The sequence below is a fragment of the Rhinolophus sinicus genome, chromosome 3, assembly GCF_057876585.1.
Source record: "Rhinolophus sinicus isolate RSI-liver-muscle chromosome 3, RSI-T2T, whole genome shotgun sequence".
NCBI lineage: Eukaryota > Metazoa > Chordata > Mammalia > Chiroptera > Rhinolophidae > Rhinolophus > Rhinolophus sinicus.
The window spans coordinates 35,482,374-35,495,877 of record NC_142503.1 but is presented as its reverse complement, the minus strand read 5'-3'; the positions used below and the strand labels follow the sequence as shown (position 1 = coordinate 35,495,877).

Sequence of the window (13,504 nt, the reverse complement as noted above, 5' to 3'; positions counted from 1 at the left end):
CCCCTACATTGGGAGTTTTCCTAATGGGAATTAGATATGAGGTGTTCTATTAATTCAGGTGTATTTTTGCATTATGCAACTGCTCTTGGTTATAGTGAGTGACTGAAAAACTAGGACCCCAAGGAGGAAGAGAAAAGTTATGGCCGTGCAAAGCTTGGGGAGCTGCTGCTGCTCGTCTTCTTGCTGGGCTGTTCTGCACTTTGGCTGATAGTCCTTTGTTCTTTGGTTTAAGATTGGGGGCTTAAGCAATACAATCATAAAATAAAAGCCAAAGGACATGGAGAAGAGTGGGAAATTCCTGAGAATGTGGAATGAAACATTTGGGTTTGTTTTGTCAACTCTGATCAATGGAGATATACTTTTTAGGTTATGATAACATTTACTTAAAACTATGAAACCCTTCTACTGTTGGTTATCAAGTCTGAAACTCCCTAATCCTAACCTCAACACCTTCCCCTTCCACTAAAACAACTATTTTAATATCACAATTTTTGACAAAGCATGTGTTTTTAAGAATCCACATGTCACATAATAGCAGAACAAATGGTACTGTTGAAAGCTTTGAGAGCCTAGTTCCAAAGCACCTTAAATGCTTCAGTCTTGTCCCTGCATTTGTTTGTTGTTTATAGTGATCCAGCCTGTGTTTATCACCAATTTATAAACTCTGTTACCACCGTGGTATATTAAAATTTAGTGGTGACTTGACCTTTATTCTAATGTTGAGAGCCATTGTTTTCCATAAAATGCTCACTTACTGATCTGGACTTGTTTTTAGTTTCTGTTCACCGTCTACTTAAAGCAAAACAGAAAGAGAAGGCACTGAAGTAAAAGAGGAAGGGGGAGATGTGGCTGTCATGATGGGTAGTGCTGTAAGGAAATTTAATCCTGAGCTATGGAGGGGAAGGATGCATGGAGTGAATGAACCGAAGGGGGAGATTTGAGAACCTACTATGAGCTCAGCACAGTGCTAGGGGATGGATAAGAAAGCAGAAGAGGTCAGTTTTCCATGACATTAGAATCTGGGTGGGGAAACAAACCACCCAGACTTGGGGAATGGTTAAGCCCCATGCAGTGCTCTGTGGAATTGAGTCCAAATGAGAGACACATGGCTAGTATCCTAGGAATTCAGACAGGAGATTCTCACTGTGGGCTCCTGGGCTCAAACAGTGTCATGAAGGATGGATAGCATACAGCTAGGCACAGATAGGAGGACCAGAGAGCAAATTCCTTGGGTATGATTTTTAAAGAAGTGATACTGTCTGGAATTGTAACTAAATGAGTCCATTGTATTGAAAATGCACACCAGGAGGCAAATCTTTGTGCATGCGGTTGTTTCAATTAAAAAAAAAAATCACCCCTCTTGTTTTGGTTAATCTGCTACTAGCATAATGCCAACATGACACATAGAGGATTTTGGCCTTTTCAGATGTTATTGGTTACATTGGCTTTCCACACATAAGGTGGCAGATTGGAAATATATCTATTCTCCTGACAAAAGCAGTTTTTCGCAGGGCCAGTTCTTCTTAAAATGACATTTTTTGTTGTTGTCTATACATGACTGGAAGACTCCTACATGTATATGGGTTTGTTTGAGAATGATAGCAAGTTTATTTGGAGATAAGTTATCTGTGAGCTAAGAACTCTATCCCTTTATTTGGATTTTCTTACATAATATTTTTCTTTTGTTGCCCACATTTTTACTTGTTCTTCTCTTCTATATGTTTGCTCTGCATGGTGGTATAGGCTACCTTGGATTTTTGGCTCCTTCTGTAATTCCATTTTTAGAAGAATGGTCTTAGAATTCCACACTTATTGGAGATAGCTTCACTTTTCTATCTTTACTTTGTCAAGTCTCAAATTTTTGGTCCAGGAATAATGATACCTTGATGGATTTTTGTAACCAAGCCAACATGCTTCAGAGAAGTGATGTGAATGCTGGGAGGCAGCTTAAATTCCATTACCCCGAACACTCAGGGACTATCCAGATTCTTTTACTGCCCTGCAAATTTGTTATAATGCATATTGGTCTGACAGGTAGAACTAGACTGGAGTTGGCATCTTTTAAGTGGCTGAGATTTCTGTTGCAAGGTCAAGCTCTGCTCTGCAGTTTTCTTACTGGTGTAATGTCTTGGAACAAACAAATAAAATTACAAACATTTCTTGGTTTTTGCTTTTACCCTTTCATTCACCTTGCTTTCTGTCTTCCGAATTCTAAATTTCCTTTTTTCCCCTTCAATTTCTTTAAGATTCTCCAAATATAAGCATGTACCTCAGGAAATTAGAAAAAGAAGAACAAATTAAAATCAAATTGAGCAGAAGAAAAGAAATAATAAGAATTAGAGCAGAAATTAATGAAACTGAAAACAGGAAATCAATAGAGACAATCAAGATAATCAAAAGCTTGTTTTCTGAGAAGGTCAATAAAATTGATAAACCTCTAACCAGGCCAACTAAAGAAAAAAGAGAGAGGACACCAATAACCAATATTAAGAATGAAAAAGGGTACATCACTCAAGATCCCATGAAAATTAAAAGGTTAATAAAGGAATACTATGGACAACTTTGTACCCACAAATTTGATAACCTGGATAAAATGTCTTGAAAGACACAATCTGCCAAAACTCACACAAGAAGAAATTGACTGAATAAACCTATATTAATAAATAAATTGAATCAAAATTAATAATGGTCCAAAACAAAAACACCAGACGCAGATGGGCTCACTGGTGAATTCTACTAAACACCTAAGAAATTTTACTAATTCCCTACAATTTCCTTCAGAGGATAAAAGCAGATGGAATACTTCCAAATTCATTATGTGAAGAAAACATTACCCTAATACTAAAATCAGACAAAGGCATTACAAGAAAAGGAAACAACAGACAAATATCACTAATGAAAATAGATGTAAAAATCTTCAACAAAATATTAGCAAATCAAATCCAAAAAAAGTATAAAAAAAATTATACACCACAACCAACTATGCAGGGCTGGTTCAACATTTGAAAATCAATTAACGTAATTCATTACATCCATTGACTAAAACAGAAAAATCATATGATCATATCAATAGATTCAGAGAAAACATTTGACAAAATCCAACATCCATTCATGATAAAAATTTTCAGTAAAGTAGGAATAGAGAGAAACGTCCTCAGCTTGATAAAGAATATCTACAAAAAACTTACAGCTAACATCATACTTATTGGCGAGAAACTAGAAGGTTTCCCATTAAGATCAGGGAGAAGGCAAGAATGTACCCTCTCACTACTCCTTTTCAACATCATACTGGAAGTCCTAGCTTATGCAAGAAGACAAGAAAAGTAATTTAAAAAGAAAAGACAAATTGAGAAGGAGTAAATAAAACTATCTTTGTTCACAGATGAAATGATCATCTATGTTAAAAAAAAAAAAAATTAACAAAGGAACTCCTGCAACTAACACGTGATTATAGCAAGTTTGCAAGATACAAGGATGAAAAACTAATAATTATAAGTTGAATGCTTTTCTTATGTACCAGTAATTAACAAGTGGAATTTAAAATTAAAAACACAATACCATTTACATTAGCACTCCCCCAAATTAAATACTTAGGTATAAATATAACAAAATATGCACAAGATCTATGTGAAGAAAACTATGAAACTCTGTTGAGTGAAATCAAGGAGGAACTAAATAGAAGATATTCCATGTTCTTGTATAGGAAGACACAATATTGTCAGGATGTCAATTCTTCTCAACTTGATCCATAGATTTAGTGTAATTCCAATTATAATCCCAACAAGTTATTCTGTGGATATTTACAAGCTGATTCTAAAGTTTAAATGGAGAAGCAAAAGATCCAGAATAGCCAACATAATATTGAAGAAAAGCAAAGTTGGAGTACTGACACTACCCACCTTTAAGACTTACAGTAAAGCTACAATAATCAAGACAGTGTGGGATTGGGGAAAGAATAGACAAATAGGTCAATGGAACAGAATAGAGAGCCAATAATTCATCTCCATAAATATAGTCAATTGATCTTTGATAAAAGAACAAAGGCAATACAATGGAGTAAACAATCTTTTCAACAATTGGTGCTGTAAAAGTGGACATCCACATGAGAAAAAAAAATTGTTCTAGACAAAGGCCTTACATTCGTTACAAACATTAACTCAAAATGTATCATAAACTTTAATGTGAAGTGCAATACTATGAAACTCCTAGAAGATAACATAGGAGAAAACCTAGTGGACTTTGGGTATGGCAATGATTTTTTAGATATGAAGAAAAGCCACAATCCATAAAATAAATAATTGAAAAGCAGATTTCATTAAAATCAAAAACGTCTGCTCTGTGAAAGATAGTGTCAAGAATGAGAAGACAAACCATAGACTGGGAAAAATATTTGCTAAATACATATCTGGTAAAAGACTGTTATCCAAATTGTACAAAGAACTCATGAAATTCAACAAGTAAACAAACAACTGATTTAAAAATGGGCCAAAGATCTTAAAATACCTCACCAAGGACATATACAGGGAGTTAATAAACTGATGAAAAGATGCTCCATATCAGTTATCAGGAAAATGAAAATTAAAACAATAAGCTATAACTACACACCTATTAGAATGGCAAAAATACAGGACACTGACAGCACTAGATGTTAGCAAGGATGTGGACAACGGGAAATCTCATTCTGTGCGAGTGGGAATGTACAGCCATTTTGGAAAACAGTTTGCCAGTTTGTTTCAAAACTTAACATAATCTTTCCATACAATTTAGGAATCACACTTCTTTGTATTTACCCAAAGTATCAAAAACTTATATGCATATAAAAATCTGTATACAGATGTTTATAGCAGTTTTATTCATAATTGCCAAACCTTGTAAGCAACCAAGAAGACCTTCAGTAGGTGAATGGATAAACTGTGGTACATCCAGAAAATAGAATATTATTCAGTGCTAAACAGAAAGGAGCTATCAAGTTATGAAAAGACATGGAGGAAACTGAAATGTATATAACTAAGTTAAAGAAGCCAATCTGAAAAGGCTATAATCATTCCATTTATACAGCATTCAGGAAAAGGCAAAACTATGGAGATGGTAAAAAGATCAGTGGTTGCTAGGAGTTGAAAGTGGGGGGGGGATAAATGGGCAGAGCGTAGAGGATTTTTAGGGCAGTGAAAATATTCTGTGTGATATTATAATGGTGGATACATATTATTATACATTTATCTAAGCCCATAGAATGTACAATACCAAGAGGGAAGAGTGAACCAAGTGAACTGTGGACTCTGGGTGATAATGATGTGTCAATGTTAAGTTCCTCACCTGTACCAAATGTACCGCTCTGGTGGGGAATGTTGCTAGTGGGGGAGGCTGTGCATGTGTAGGGACATGGGATATAAGGAAAATTTCTAAACCTTCCTCTTAAACTTGCTGTGAGCCTAAAATATTTCCAAAAAGTCTTTATATCTGAAAAATATATTCAAGAATGCCATTGACTTGAGAAAGCTAACAAATAGATTATACGCCTGTATAGTCTTTGAAATTCATGTCTGTATGGGATGGCTTCCACAAATGTCTCGTGTGGAATTTCTTAACTCACAATTTTACCTTCTAAACAAACTTCTGGCTAGATGTTCCTTAGAAACTGATTTTTTTAAAGAAGGGGGACAATAAAGATATTAATATTTTTTTCATTATAACAGCAATATATGCTGCACAGCTCAAGGAGTAGGCGTTCAGGAAGAGACTCCCCCACCCAACCCCACTGGCCAAAGTACAAGTCTATAGCTTACCTGTCACTTCCGTTGTTTATTGGAAGGATGGTTGAAAAGAATCTATTGGAGCATTGGATTTAATATTTGTAGTTAATAAACTTTATTTGGGGTTTAAAAATCTGTAAAATGCAAAATATAGTAGGTTTTAAAGTGTCGATGAAATATTAGATACTGTCGACGTAGGTTTGACAGGCCAGGTGGCCATGTAATCAAAAGAAGATACAAGTGGGCACGTGTATCTGTCCACGGCTGCATGTACAGTACATGTATCTGTCCAGTGGACCGCAGAGGAGGACCTTAGCTGTGAACCCACAAGGAGAGATGCCAGGGGCTGCACACGAGGGGGAGGGGTGGTGGAGTGAGAGAGGGAGAGGAGTGGTCACTTGGTAAGCTGTACTGAAGAGCCTGAGGGGACAATGACAGGCCCTCTGAGACTCCCGAACTTCGACTCTCTAAAGCACTGGAGAAAAGGCTCGGTGTCTGAGTTCTACACCCAGGAGCTGCACTGCAGGGTGAGAAGAGAAATGGGCAATTGGCTTAAGCTCCTTGTCCTCCATTTTCCTCATTTTTACCATGAAGAAGCTAAATTGAAGCAGTGAGTTTTTAAATTTCTCTTTTTTAGGAGTGGTGCACTTTGGTTTTGGCAATTTTGAAATAAAAGATAAAATATTCATATAGAAAAATTTTAAAGGATGAGAGACAAAACATTACCAGCATCCCAGAAGTTTCCCTTAGTTCCCATCCTGAAACCTGATTACAGCCTTCTCGCCCCACAAAGCAAATATTCTTCAGACTCTTTATGGGAGTTTATTTGCTTCCCCCCTAGTTTTATTGCCTATATGCACATCTCTAAACAACATAGATTAATATTGCGTGTTTTTAATCTTTATATAAATGGAGTAATTCTGTGTTTCCGTTTATGTCCTGCCTTTTTTCATACAAAATTGTGTTTGCAAGATTTATCCATGTGTGGCACAAATGTCTGGTTTATTAATTGCTGTGGCTGTATGGTTTTTAATTGTATGACTTCACCACAGTGTATTGATCCATTGTACTAAGTATATGCATTTGGGTTGCTTCTGGTTTGGAGCCTTTATGGACAACGGTGCTGTGAACATTCATATATGTGCACTCTAGGGCACATATGTGCAAATGATTCCAGGGTACATATCTAGGAGCAGAATTGCTGGTCACTGGGTACTCATACCTCAAACTGTTTTCCAAAGTGGTTATAGCAGCTCTTTTCTGCCGTAAACAAAACCTGATGCAGAAGGTCAGGAAATAAAGTAGGTGACAGCAGAACTGCTCTGTTGGAAGAAAGTAATGGCAGTCCCAGGGCGTGGCTGTTTCTGTGCTGTGCTCTGCTGGTGCTTTCTTGTGGGCCTAACACACCTTGTTTTTCAGCATTTTATTTGTCTCTGTATTTTCTACGTTGTTTTGGAAGACGATGAATTCTCATTATTTCTCATTCCAAGGGCAAGCCTTTCTGACCTCCCAAACAGCATCTCTGCTCAGGATTATTTTAATTTGGAAACCCAAGTTTCTACTTTTAAAATAGGTATTTCCTTAGACCCTCCCTAAGGAAATTCCTATTGCATAAAGAACTAGAAGATTAAAAAAATGCACAGGATACTCCCTTTTGTGCCTATCTGTCCTTTTTGTTATCCTGAATTAGCCTGACTTGGGTCTTGAAAATACTCTGGGCTGTGAAAATACTCTGTATGACACTAAAAGGATAGATACAGTAGAAGAAGAAAAATGACACCCAACAGTTATGTAAGAGAATAGCTGAAAGCATCTGGATTAGAATATTCAAGCAGTTTAAGTCTAGAGAGGATAAATCAAAATACTGAGTACTGCTGGAGGTGTAAGTAGAATATTTGTACTGCATCTGACGTACTTGGATGTTGACTATCTTGTGGTAATGAAAACATGATGGTGGTTTAAGGTTTAGAGGGAATTCATGCTGTGAGGAGTTATTATCCTACTAAAATGGCAAAACATCGAAATGGAGACTTTTCTCAGTGCTATCCTTTGCCAAAAGCATAACACTGAAGCGGGATTGACGCTGGAACAGTCTGGGCCATAGACAGGCCAATGCATGTAGTGCATATCATTAAAAATAGTTAAGCACAAAGAAACGGTTGTTATTGTGCTTCGTCCAAGTCGGACTTAGTAGCTAATTAAGTATAAGCTCCTTCTTCATTTTTTTTTTCCATGGCCATATGCAGTTTTTGAATTCTTACAGCACAAACTGTTTTAAAGAAGAAGTTAAATACAGAATGCATTGAGTTTGGTAGAGAAAGTTTAAAGGTCTGCATTTTCCCACCAAAGCTATTTAATATCAGCTGCAGAGTGGGTGTGTGTGTGTGTGGAAAGGTTGTGACCTCCCTTATTTTTACAACCATTGCCATGATTTCATAATACTGGCAGCAGTCACCCAGAGTGGAGAAGTAGACTTTATTACAGTAATTATATGCCAGAATGTGGGTATTAAAACAGAAAAACTTTTCTACTGATAATAAATGTCAAGGGAAAAATGACTTTACCCAACAATAGCCCTTCATCAGTGTTTTTAATATATTAATGGCCTCAATGAAGACTGAGATGTGTCCATAGGGTAGATGTGCAGAGTCCATATAGTTTTTGCCTTATTTGTGGAATGATAAGTAGGGCAGTTGAAGGACAGAGGCCTTAACAAGTGAGGCTTATTTTTCTCCATGGCATTAACTCAGATATATTTGCACTTAAGCAGATAAAGCTATTTTTTTTTTCTTTTGCAGATAGATTAATTATCACCATGACTAAATTAGTCTATTGTTTTTGGATCACTTCATTGCTTTTCTCTGATAGGTTTTGGTGGGTTTCTGAGAGCTGGAAGCAGCATGAGAATTTTATCTTGAAATATGGTAATTTTTTGACTTTTAAAAAGAATAAATGAGCAAACTAAACAGAAATAGACTCAGAGATACAGAAAAAAAAGCTGATGGTTGCTAGATGGGAGCGGTTTGGGATGGGGGAGAAGCTGAAGGGATTAGAAAGTGCAAATTAGTGGTCATAATATAGTCATGGGGATATGAAATACAGTAGGGGGAATATAATCAATAATGTTGTAAAGATCATGTAAGGTTCCAAACGGGCACTGGACTTATCAGTGGAATCACTTCATAGACTATGTAGATACCTGACCAATATGCTATAGATCTGAAGCTGAAGTAGGATAATATTGAATGTCAACTATAATTAAATACATATGTATATATATGTATATATGTGTGTGTGTATATACATATATATATATACATATATATATATATATATACACACACATATATATTATATAATCCACAGGATGTGGAGTACAGTACAGGGAATATAGTCAATGGAACTGTAACAGCTGTATATGATGTCAGAGGGGTAGTAGATTGGTGGGGGGTGTTATCACTTTGTGAGGGGTATAAATGTCTAACTGTTACATTGCTTTGTACACCTGAAACTAATAAAAAAAGAGAGCGAAAGCTCAAATAAGGATAATAAGAGACCCGAATAATTACCAGAACATATAACTTTTTGAAAATAGCCATATTCTGAACTATGAGCTTGTGGCTACTAAATTATACTCATCAAGCATTAATTGTGTGGTTTATCAATATATCTCTGAAATAATAAATATGGTCTAAATGTGGAAAGTCTACATCAGGAAAATGTTTAACTCACTCTGTAACTGAATTTAGTGAAAGGTTGATTAATCCCAAGAAACGCTAAAATCCCAAGAAACTAGCAAAAATCAGAGCAAGATAATGATTTCCCAGTCTTCATCATATAAGAGTCTAGAGATCATGGTTTTCTTGGGTTTTTGGCTAGTTACTCCAGCCATACACACCATTTGAAGGTGACCTTGGACATTTCTCTGTATGTTTACTCCTGCGTATAGTCGGTGCTTAACAGATGCTTGGGGATGATGAAGCTGTTTTTCAGTTTGGGGCCTGCTCTAGCCCTCTGCTTGGCCACAGCAGACTTCCGGACTTGGTTTAGAGTGGGTTGATTATTGATGGTGATCAGAGGAGCCCTGCTCCTGGTGGCATCAACCAATGCCTTGTAACAGCCTTAGGTGCTTGCAACTCCCATTCAGTTTCATTGCTCAAACTCCAGACCAGTCCTCAGAGCATGACACTGATTCTTCTTCTGTGTTTTCTCTGTTCTCTGCAGTGGGTTTGTCCTTAACAATGAGCCATTCATGGGCACCCAGGACCGGGGAGACGGCTGCAGGCCCTGCAGGCCGCTGGCTATGCTCCAGTCCAGATATTCTTGGGAATGTGGAATTATTTGAATCAAAGGGAAATAAATCTTTTGCAAATGTTAATACAAATGACTGTGGGAAGGGCTTGGTGCTAAAAGAGAGTCTGAGAATTCTTGGTGCCTACTGAGTTATTTTTTTGGCAGGGAATAGTACTAGGTTGCTATGGGAATGATGAAGACAAAATAATAGTCATATTTTTAATGGTTGCTCTTACTGGGTCATCTTCAACTATCCTAGGTTGAAAAGGTTCTGTTTGATTCATTTTGACTCCTCTTGTTTCATGTTTTGTTTATTTTTCTCTAAGTTTGCTAACTTATCTCTCCAAATCAGTTCATGAATCCTGCTGTACCATATTTTCTTTGGGTATAAAGGAACCATTATTTTTGAAGTTTATACTTTTGATTATATACTTTCTGTGTCATAGGTTTAAATCAGAAGAGGTACCCCTGTGGATTTGAAATTCTGTGCACTTTTTGATGGGATGGACTGAGAAACTGTGTGGTGTGCAGCAAAGGCCAGCTGATCTGGGCCAACTTTCCCCTTTTCCACATCAAGCTGTGGCAGCACAGAGAGGTTAGTAAACGTCGCTGAACTAGGTTTCTGCATTTGTATAGTGGGGCTAATTACACCATCACAGATATGTTGTGAGCCCTACAGATGATGTATATAAGTCCTATTACAAGGATCATGAATACCTGGCAAACGTGATGCCAATTTCTCATTCTGTGTTTCTGGCAGAAATCATAACTCAATCTTTTTCCTTCAGCTAAAAGGCCGCCTCAGACTCCTTCTCAACAAAATGCTCGAGGTAGCCACTACCAACCTGTCAGAGGTAGCATATGAGATTTGCCAAAGCACAATCCTCGGAACTTGATAGACACTCAATAGGTAGTAGTTCTTAATTCTTAGTATTCTTGCTATTGCTATTATTAACAGGAGGCTGTAGGTATGATAGCAGGAAACCCAGTCTAATTCAGCTTACATCCAGAATCAGCAGTATTCGATACAGCTGATCACTCACTTGACTTGGGAATAGTGGTCTCTGATCTTCATATACCTCTCTGGTCCCTTCCTCCACCTTCTTTGCTGGTTCCTCCTCATCTTGCTGACCTCCAAACATTGGGGGTGTCTCAGGGACCTTCTTTTCTTTTTGGAATCTACATTCCCTTGGTGGTCTCATTTGGTCTCATGGTTTTCCATTTATCATCCATATGTGAGCAACATCGACATTTATATCTCCGGGCTGGATCTCTGCTCTGAACTCTATTGTATATTCAACTACATTCTTGAGACATGTCTCTAATAGGATGTGTCTATGATTTGGATATCTAATAGGAATCATTGGCCCAATAAGGTTAGGGTTGAACTTCTGATTCATCACCCCTTCCCCTGCAACCCAAACCTACTTCTCCCATAGTCTTCCTCATTCTAGCAAATGGCAGTTCTACCCAAGAGTTGCTCAAGTGGAAAATCTTGAAGTCATCAATTCGTCTCTTTTTCTCATGCATCACATCCAATTCATCATAAAATCCTGTGGGTTCTACCTCTAAGAATCTTACTACTTCTTACCACATCTACCACTACATCATAGTCCAAGCCATAATCATCTCTCACCTGAATTATTGCAATAGCCAATAATAGGCTACAATTTTTTTCAACACATAGGCAATGCGATTCTTTTAAACGGAAATCAGATTATGTCATTGTTCTGTCCCGTACCTTTCAATGCCTTTCCATCTCACTTCGAATACAAGTCAAATCCCCTCCAATATTCTTACACAATTGGCCTCAGCCACCTTTCAGATAGCATCTCCTTTCACTGTCCCCTCACTACTCTGCTCTAGCCACACTGACCTTCTTGCTGTTCCAAGAATATGCCACTCCTGCTTCAGGACTTTGCAGTTGTGTGGCTCTCTGCTTGGAAAGCACGTCCTTCCGATATACTCAAAGCTTGCTTTCTCATTTCTTACATCTCTGTTTATCAGAAAGGCTCTTAAATATAATATATAGCAATCACTCTTTCCTACCTCTTCAATCTGCCACCCAATGTCTTACTTCCCCTGCTTTCTTTTTCTGCACGGCACATATCAACATCTAACAAATTATTCTCTCTCTCTCTCTCTCTCTCTTTCTCTCTGTCTCTCTCTCTCTCTCTCTCTCTCTCTGGCAGGAACATTATTCCCAGCTGTATCTTAACACCTAGAAAGTTCCAGGCACATAGTAAGCAATTTTTGTCAAACTATTAAATGAATGAAGCAAATGGCTCTAAAGCTTGAGTTTTTTCCTGAATTATTAATGGAATAGTTTTCTACAGGACCATGTAGAATTTATATAGCTTCCTATATTTGATTAATTTTCAGTAATCTTATTTTCTCAGTATATTTACCGCTAAGAGCAGAAAATCAACATAGCCACTGTAACCATGGGTAAAAATATCTTGTTGACTGTAGTCTTTCAGTACCCTAATTTGTTTATTTTGGTAAATAGAGACAGAATACAACATGGGAAAATGCTGAACACTCCTAGTTGATCTCCTTGAGGCTGACTGACTTTGGATGGTTATAAAACATGGACAGATATTTAAAATGGCCTGAATGGTACCTAGCCATGTTTGCACTGGGCTGGACCTAACTGTTAGCTCCTGAATTTATACGAGGGAGTATTAATCTGGATGGAAAGGAGATGTGGGCCTTGGAACCATATTGATATGGTTATTTATATAAGAACAGATGAAAAACATCAATTGCCCACCTTATAGAATGGAAGAATGGTGAAGGCTTCTGGATGGGGTTTGGGACAAGGCAGGAAGTTACCAAAGCTCTCTCTGAAAAGCAAAACATATGGGACTTAGTCCTACCAAGTAGGTATATGACCTCAAAGTAATCATTTAATTTCTTTGAGCCTCAGTTTCCTCATCAATGACATGAAGAACTTCAAATACATTATTTATAAGGTCAATTCCAACCCTGTCTTCGGGTGGTACCATGAAAGGTCTCAGATTCAGACTCGCAGATGTAACTTCCATTTAAATTGGAAATCTCTCTGAGGTCCAGTTTCTTTTTCTGTAAAATAAAGAAGTTTGGCTAAAACGGACACTAAGGTTATTTTTAAGTCTAGCATTCTTTACTTCCATTGTGCTTTTGAATTTTTCCCTCGTTCCTCTGAAATTAAAACTCCCACTTTTTTGTTGTTGTTGTTGCATTTCTTTTCTTTTTTGGTTTCTTTGAGGTTGGGGTCACACACACCAAGTGTGAGGCTATGTCACATGTATTTGTAGATGTCGTGTACATATTGTTGTAGTGTATATATTGTTGATGAATACTAACTCTGCTTGTGGCAGAGTGTGGAACAGAGATGTATCCTTGTGGTTTGTTTTATGCTCTAAACTTGACAGTAAGAGGACAGGAAATGGTCCATTGAGAAATTGGTGACAAAA

The 13,504-nt window shown here is 37.3% G+C and overlaps 1 long non-coding RNA gene across 2 annotated transcripts in view; it reads left to right on the top strand.

Annotated features, from left to right (window-relative positions):
• The window catches only part of LOC109453347 (uncharacterized), a 72,566-nt gene that overhangs the window by 29,516 nt on the left and 29,546 nt on the right, over positions 1 to 13,504 (top strand). For both annotated transcript variants that reach the window (XR_002138267.3, XR_012495138.2), the window contains one exon: positions 10,493 to 10,641. This is a non-coding gene — a long non-coding RNA (uncharacterized LOC109453347). The remainder of the gene's footprint in view (positions 1 to 10,492; positions 10,642 to 13,504) is intronic.